Source organism: Oryctolagus cuniculus, chromosome 11, assembly GCF_964237555.1.
Source record: "Oryctolagus cuniculus chromosome 11, mOryCun1.1, whole genome shotgun sequence".
Classification (NCBI taxonomy): Eukaryota; Metazoa; Chordata; class Mammalia; order Lagomorpha; family Leporidae; genus Oryctolagus; species Oryctolagus cuniculus.
Window position 1 is genome coordinate 45,646,749 of NC_091442.1, and position 8,241 is coordinate 45,654,989.

The 8,241-nt window shown below is 59.1% G+C and overlaps 1 long non-coding RNA gene across 1 annotated transcript; it reads left to right on the forward strand.

Moving 5' to 3' along the window:
- Positions 1–1,588: 1,588 nt before the first annotated feature.
- On the forward strand, positions 1,589–7,231 carry LOC108176625 (uncharacterized). Its single transcript, XR_011380023.1, has 2 exons — positions 1,589–1,724; positions 7,061–7,231. It is a non-coding gene; the product is annotated as an uncharacterized lncRNA (long non-coding RNA).
- The last annotated feature ends 1,010 nt before the right edge of the window (positions 7,232–8,241 follow it).

Consider the following 8,241-nt stretch of genomic DNA (forward strand, 5'->3'; position numbering starts at 1 on the left):
GTTTTTCCATGCACAAATCCAGCCACCCATCTCAACCATGACCTTAAAGAAAAAACAGCCCCTGATACCCCTCGACAGATCCTCCCCCTCACCCAGGTCTCCCCTGCAGCTCAGGTTGTTCTTCATTCAACCGGGGGTCTCCAAGAAACGACCTGCTCATACCCTAACGACCCCGGCGGAGGGGGTTTGGTCGTTTGTGTGGTTGTTTTGTTGAGGGTTGGGGTCATTACTTAATGACAATGAGTCGTTGTACACATGGTCACCCGCTGATGTTTAAAAGATAAGACATTTGTCAGGGCGGTGGGGGTGGGGGGAGGCCCTCGGCGGGCTCCTGCCAAGACGTTTCCGAACGGAATAGTCATTGGGCTGCCAGATAATTCAGAAACTATTTGTATGAGCTGTTTATCAAATTATTAACCGCACAGATGTTGTTTGGCTGAAGAGCAGCTGAATCCCCTCTCTGGCAGCCGCGGAGAGAAAGGTCTCCAGGAATAATTGGAGATGTGCACGGAATATTAAATTAATTTACTGCTCTTAATTCTTATGCAAATTTTGACCTCCGATGGCGCCTATCAATTACCCCGCGCGCGGTGAAAGCGGAGGCGACAGTTTCTTTTTCTACTCTTTGCTTTTTTTTTTTTTTTTTTTTTTTTAAGAACTCGCAAAAGGAAATGTTTGCAATAAGCAGGCGGTGGGAGCAACGGCGTCACTGCACCAATTTAATTGAATCTCCCGAGTTTTAGGGGATGTCCCTGTCCTAGGGCACACCGGGTGCCGGAGGGGAGGCGGAGGAATTTGTGGGATTGACCGAAATGCAGCCACCAGCAGGAACCGGCGTTGTCTGGGCTTGCAGGCCGCTACGGGCCTGGGCTTCCACCCCGGGCCGGCGATTTGCCTTAAGCCCCCGTGCGCCCCCCGCAACAACCCGAAACGCTCCGGCTGCGGCTCAGGCGCGGCTGGACGCACGTCTTCCTCCGATCTTGGCCTCCAAGGTTTCCATCTGCGCTCTGGCGTCCGCTGACTTATTAGTATTTATTTTTTTTCTTAGGGTTTAGCCAGTCCTTGAACAATCCCCAACTTGTTCCTTGGCGGAAAAACTAAGCCAGGGCGCGGCGCGCTCCTGTTCCACGCCACTTGAAGTCCCGTGTGGGCCGAAATCAGACGTCACTGTCTCCCGCGTGGAGAAGACACGCTCGCTCTTTTCCCGGAGCCGAGCAACAACAAAAAACGCCTAGGCTTTGTTTGCGCCGCCGGCCGAGATGCTGCGCAGTGCCTGCGCCCGAGCGGCGGGCTGCAGGGCTTGGGTTCTCCGCGTCTTTCATCCTCTTCCTAATAAGGGAAACTACACCGGGCGCGTCTCGTCGCCAGCCCGGGCCCGACCTCGCCGGGACCTCGGCAGCCCAGTGATGTCGCCGGCGGCCCCCGGCGCAGCCGCGCCTCGCCGCCTGTCAGCTCCTCGCGGGCCCCCCACAAAAGCCAGACAACAATATCAATTAATCATGCAGCGGGCAACAAGGAGATTTATCCCGCGACAAACAGCCCCTCCGAGAGGCGCTGAATGGGCGTGATTAGCATGTGAAAAGGCGAGCAAAACTCCGCGGTTCAACAGCTAAAGAGCAATTTGATGGGGCTGGGATGGGGAAATTACTTGATTAGCGTCCGTCGGAGGAGAGCATGGTGACAGCCCCGCGGCCCGGAATCCGACAGGCGAACAAAACGCGCTGGTAAACGCGGCTCCGAGGAGCGAGCGCGGGCTAGGGAGGGGAGCGCGGGGCCAGCCCCGAGCGGGATCGGGGTCTAGGGGCGCGGAGAGCGGGTAAAGGGACTGACCCGCTGGCCACCGCCAAAGGCCAACGCCTGAGCCCACGGGGGCCACGACAGCTGGTTCTCAGTGCCCGCGCCAAGGGCTCCCAGGCCGGCACGGGGCAGACGCAAGGCTCCCGCAGCCGGTGCGAGAGGTCAACTTTCCTTTTAACACGCTGCCGCGTCTCCGGTCCGCGCAGAGACACAGACGGAGGCGCGTGCGGGAGGGGAAAGCCCACCCACTTGGTCCCTGGAGTCCACTCCGGTTCCCCCCAAGGGGCGCGATCCGCTGCCGCAGCAGCCTCGGCCAGCTTCAGGGCCCAGGCCCCCACGTCGGAGTCGCGACGCTGGCTAGGCCGAGGCTGCACGCGTGGCTCCCCGGTTCCGATTCGCGCAGGCAGCAGGCTCTGGAGTGGGACAAAGCGATTTTTTTTTTTTTTTTTTTGCGCACCTCCCTTCCGGCTCCAGCCTCCGCGTTTGAGCTCAGCGCCTGGCGAGAAGGGCTCCTCCATCGCGCCATCCACCGGGCGGAGGTGCGGAGCTGGAAGGGAGAGCCCTACCTGCTTTCGGTGGGCGGAATGCGGCGCTGTCGGTGAGAGCGCGACCGCGGTGGGGTAGGAGCCGGATGGAGCAAGCTCCGGGCCGGCTGGGGCTCTGGCGGCGCTTGGTTGAGCAGCCCCGGCCCTGCCTTGGATCCGGTTACGCTGGGGCCCGAATTGGTGGCGTGGGAAGTTGGGCACGGCAGCGTCCTCCCCAGGCCCGGAGAGCAGCGCCGAATGCCCCTGGCCCAGGTTTTGTTTCGCCTGGAGAATCGGGCCTCACGGACCGGGGGGCTTTTATTGGTGAAGAAGACGAGCGACCTGGAGAAAGGCTAAGGCGCAGGTCAGAGTGCGTAGGACAAGGCCAAGTGCAGCGTGAGGATATGCTTAAGCCCCTTGCTCCCCAGGCGGGCACACACACCTATCCAGCTACCACAGACCTGGCCCCGCAGCTAAAGCCTGCGCCCACCCTGAGGAGAACGCAGGTTTCCTGCTCCACGCGCCTGGAACCGTCCCTTTCGGCTCATACCCACAACTCCCTGCTCCCTAGCTCCTCCCAGTGCCAAGGAAGGGGGAAGGTTCCCACCCGGTCCCCAGAGGCCCAGGCTAACGCGCTCCAGATCTCGGCACCCACGTCCAGGGTCCTTCCGGCTCGGGCTCTCAGTAGGGGTGCACCCGTGAACCCCCCGAAGCCGCCCTTCAATGTGCCTGGCAGAGAAAGAGCCCCTAAGGCGGTGTTCCAGAAGTTCACAAACACAAATGCAATAAAGACTTGAGCTGGCAGATCTGCCATAGCCCTGGCTGTCCGGAACCCACCCAACCCTTTGGCACAAAAAAAAAAAAAAAAAAAAAAAAAAAAAAAAATCAGGGGGTCAAGGCTTTTTATTTTAAAGTGGAGGATAGATCGCCCCATCGAGCTAAACAAATCGTCACTTGGCTGAACAATGTCAATTAACAAACCGCAGCTCGTGACTTCAAAAGGCTCAATTGTTTCTGAGCTGTTTCTGGTATTGGGTGTGCAGCGAACTCCAGCTCGCTGCTGGCCGCGCGCGCCCCTCTCTACTCCGCGGCTCTGTGCCCCCAGACCCTAGCCCAACCCTGCCGAGACAACACTCCCGGCTTGATGGCTGTGCTGAGGGCCTGGAGGGCGCACCCAGAGGCAGAGCGCAACGGCTGCACCAGCGCGGCCCGGCGGCTGCAGCGCGCTCTGCTCTGGGAAGCTGAGACTCGCCGCCCTACAGGGCAGGGCGCACGCCTCGGCTGCGGAGCCCCACACCCCCGGCAGTGACTCAATCAGTGCGCAAAGCCCGCGGGCCACGCAGCAAGACCTGTGGAAATCCCCGTCGCGCGGCCGCCCATCCTTCTCCAAGCAAGGCTAAGGCGCCCTGTAGCTGGAAGCGGTTCCTCCGGGCAGCCGGGCCCGTGCGTTTTAATTGCAAAAGACAAACGGTTCAGCCGTCGCCAGGTCGGCGGGCGGAGAGGGGCGGTGGCTGGGATAGGTGCCTGGATGCCTTTGCCTGCTTTGCGGCAGAGCTGTTCGCACGAACGGAGCCGGCTCAGGGCTGTCTGGCTTTGTAGTTATTTGTACAAGTTCTGCCCGGTACCCATCACGCTGCCCTGAAAGGCAAAAGAGACCGCTGCAATTTATTCCAATGGGCGGTTTTTAAGAAGCTGGCAATTTGAACCGGCTGGGTGTTATTTAGTGCAATATGAAATCAAATGATCCTATTTCTCAAATAACAGTGTCTGTGAGGAGAAGTGAATCCTTTGAAAGGGTAATTGTCTGCTGATGGTGTTTCCCATTACACCCGATCTTGCCCTAAATGGTGTTCGGCAGCGGGGTGGAGAGCGACGGGAGAAATCAGCGCGCGCCGACCCGCGCTCACGCGGGAGGCGCAAACACGCAGCCCCGCTCGCGTCCCGCACGTCGACGTGCACGGCCACCGGAGGCCACGTCGTGCCGCAGGGGTCCGAAAGCACTGGGCTTGTGGGGGTCCTGTGGATCAGAGGATACGGCTACCTCTTCCTCCTTCCGCAACTCTGGGGACCCGGAGTGCCCTGGCGACTGCTTAGCTGGTTAACGACCATCGGCCGAACAACACCGGGTTTAGATGTCCCTCGCCCCTCCTCCCCGAAACCCAGTTACCACGGAGAACTAGCAATTCTTCCTCCCAAGGACACGCTTCTGTCTCAGCCCTTCCCTGTCCAGCTTCCGGAAGCCAGACGCAATGCCTGGGAAAGACACTGCGCGCCGGGCGCGCGGGGCACGTTACTCACGCCCTATCTTGAGAGAGGACAAGGTTGGTCCTGAGCATTGAAGTTGTCCTCCGTGGGTCCAGCCACTGTTTTTTGTGGAACCAGATACAGGGGCTCAGGTCCCGTCTGCGAGGTGCGCAGACCTAGAGCAAATTTGAGAAACGATGTAGGCAACAAGGCCAAACGCGGCACGTTGGAGCCGAGCGGCGGCCTTGGGTCGTGGACCCCGGGGGTTCAGCGCCACAGCCTGCGGGTACTACGCGGGCTGCCTCTTCGTGGCCGCAGGCAGCAGCCATGGTCCCCAAATTCCTACAAACGCACCTTGAGGGGCGTGGCCTCTTTGGGCAAAGGTGAGTGCGGCGCTAAGAAAAAGGCGCATCCAGGTTTTCAGGCCCAAGGGGCCAAGGGCTGGTGGACGAGGCTTCTGGCCACTTCCGCTCTGGCCTCCCTTTCCGATTCCCTCTCCCTCTAAGGAGAGTTTTGTGTGTGTCCTGAAAATCCTGAACCCAAGGTCCCAATTTGCTAATTTGGGGGGCATTTCAGGCTGCACCTCCCAGGGCCGGTGTGTGGCTGGTTCCCGCTCCAGCAAAAGAGGTCGGCTTTGTATTCCCTGCGTGCTTTTCTGCGAGACGCGCACAGACCGCGAGCTCTCTCTGGGGGCTCATCATCCCCCAGTATTGCTCCGCGCTTCTTCCAAACATCCGAAGAAGCTAGGAGAAGAAAGGGTTGAGCCCTACAGAACCAAAGAGCTGGGCCTAGGAAGCTTCCGCTCCTTTCTCGGAAGGGGGTTCGCGCACCGCACACCAGGCGCGCGGGTCCTGACACGCTCTTGGGCCTGCTTGGCTGAAGCAAAGCGGGCAGCTTGGGTTCACCCGGCGTCCCCATTCGGGATGCCATTTCTCTGCGGAAAGTCCAGCGCGCAGCAGCGGCTGTCTTCCCAGGCCCAGGGCACCGCCTGGACGCGGGGCCTCCAGGAGCGCCTGAGAGGTCGCGGCGCTTTCTTTTTCACTCAACCGGCCTCGGGGCTGAACGACCCGCCCTCCCGGCTTCAAACGTTAAGCCCTTCGACGCGGTCGGGAAGTAGGAGGCGCCACTCTCGGTGTCCCGCCGCTGGCGGCCTCTCGGAGCCCGCGCGCAGTCCCTGAGCCGCGCCGCCGCGGCGAACGCAGCGCCCCCATCCCCAACCTCGCGTTCCGGGCGGACCCGCGCGTGGCGGCGGGGACCGTGAGAGGGCAGCCGGCCCGCTAACCCGCATCCAAGCTTCTCCGAGTCGAAGGGATGCCACGCCCGAAGCTTTCCTGGACTCCGGAAGGCGGGAAGTGACCGCGAGGAGGTCCCGCCAGGAGCCTCAGTTTAGATCGGATCTCCGCACCTCTTCCCGGCTCCAACCAGAAACACCCCCGAGAGACTCTGCGCCGAGTTCCAGGGGCGTCTCACTGCCTCCCCCCGGCCTCCGTCTCTCGCCCGGCTGCGTGCACCCGACTTTCCTCCGACGTGCGGAACCCCGAGGTGGCGCGAATCCCGCCGGGCACCGCACAAGCCCGGAGTCCGCGGGCTGGGGAGGGAGCGGGGCTTGAGGCGGCACTCTGTCGGCCCTGTGGGTAGGAAAACCCTCTCCTTAGGTCTCGGAGTCGGGAGACCGCGGGGCCGGGCCGGGCGCCCCCTCTTCCCCAGGGGAGCGGGGTGTGTGCGGGACCCAGGGACGCTAAGCCCCTGTGGTGCAGCAAAGAGGGATTTTTCAAAACCGTCCGTCCCGTGCCCGGGGCCATTTTTCCGGCCCTCTCCGCGCCTTGGCGGCGGGTAGAGCGGGCGCCTGGCGCTACTCGTGGGCTCAGCCCCAAGCTACCCAGGGCCCATGCCTCCCCTCCCCTCGGCCGAACACCCCATCCACCGCCCTCCGCCCCTCCGCAGCCCCACTGACCTTGGGGAGGTGGCTCGCCGGGCGTCGCCAGGCGCTGTGCGGAGGAGGCGCGCGACTTCGCGCGCAGCCGGGACCCGCGGCCGCTCGGCGTCCGCCCTGGGCGGCCCCCGAGAGCGAGCGCGGAGCTCCCCTCCCCCCACGCCTGATCTTTTAATCACACGGGATATTAAATTATCGAGTCGCTCATTAATCATCACGGGAGTTATTGGGACTGAACTCGCCGCCACGTGTTTTTGACGGCCCGGAAGGCTTCGCGCGGGTCGGGGTGCGTCTGGGTTTGGGGGATGGGATGCGGGGCTCTCACCGCTCCAGGGGAACATCTAGGAGCCCCACGAGACCTGGTGGGGTCTCCTGCCTGGGAGAAAAAAATATATTAGGAAAAGCGCAGGTTAGATTTGATGAGTTTGGTCTAGGGTTTTTTCAAAAGCCCAGACGCACCCCTCCCGGGCCCGTTCCCTTAATATTGGGATTTTGGTCACGGTGACTAAGACAGCCGGCGGTGTATATGTGATCGGCAGCGTCTGTCTTTGCGGTTTTTCAGGAGGACGCGTTACCCACCGTGGACCGTCTGCCGTTAATGTCTTAGACATTGGATGGAGCCAAGTCACCGACGTGGATCAGAAGGATGCGTTTCGCCGGCCTCCAAGGGGCTCTCTCGCCTTTCCCGTACTACCCACGCACAGGAAGACAATAAAGGACTTTAAAAATAAAATTCTCTGGGCTTTCATTTCTAAAATAAACAGTGCGTTTTACCCTGAAGTCGTTAGAAGCTGGTTTTATTTTCCCGGGCTGGTCCCCCCCCCCCCTTTCCCTCTTCCTTTTAGGTAGCTCTTTTTAAATGAATAGACCAATTAAAATTAAGTCCTTATGACTTGGTTCCGTGCATAGACGCAAGTGCTCATAAAAAAGCTGTCTTAGTGGCACAAAGGAGGATACTTAGTTCTCAGCACCAGCCAGATACCTCGGGAAGAGATGGTGCAGATGGGAATCTGTCCACTGCCAGTTTTAAAAAAATACTTCCTTCGAGATTAGAGTTTGGAGGAAATAGAATGCCCCCTGTGCAGTCTCTTTCCACCTTGGCACAGGCCACTGCTAGTAGGAGGCAGAATGCCAGATTCTGCAGGAAAGGCTGTGAATTTAGCTCAGCTGGCAAGCAAAGTTTTCTGAACAAGTAGTAGATCCAATCAATTTGTTTCTGTAAAACAGAAACAAATACCAACGTGGGGCATGCTCAAAATCCTTAATAGCTAAATTGTGTTTAGATTTCTTACCAGAATGCGTGATCAATTTCATAAGCAAAGAAGTACATAAATCCTGACCCCATGGTCATGTTTTACCCCCAGAATATCACCGATAATATTCAATGAGTCCAAGACCATTTTCTCTCCTAGGAATCTGTTGTGTACATTTTTCTACCCTGCTCACTAACACACAAAGAGATAGGTATCAAAACTCACACACACACACACACACACACACACACAGTGAGGGGAGAGCGAGAGGGGTGAGATTCATAAATCCTAAAGATAGAGCAGAGTGCAACAATAATAGGATGTGTTTTTTCTTCCATAAGCCATTGGAGAAAAACTATCTAGAGTCTCTCTCTCCACGCATGCCTACATCCATTCTGCAATGACAGGGACATTTGTTGTCAGGGACTGAGACAAGAGCTGTGTGTCCCAGGAGCTCTTTCCAGGTAAAGTGGACGATCGGTAACTGCCT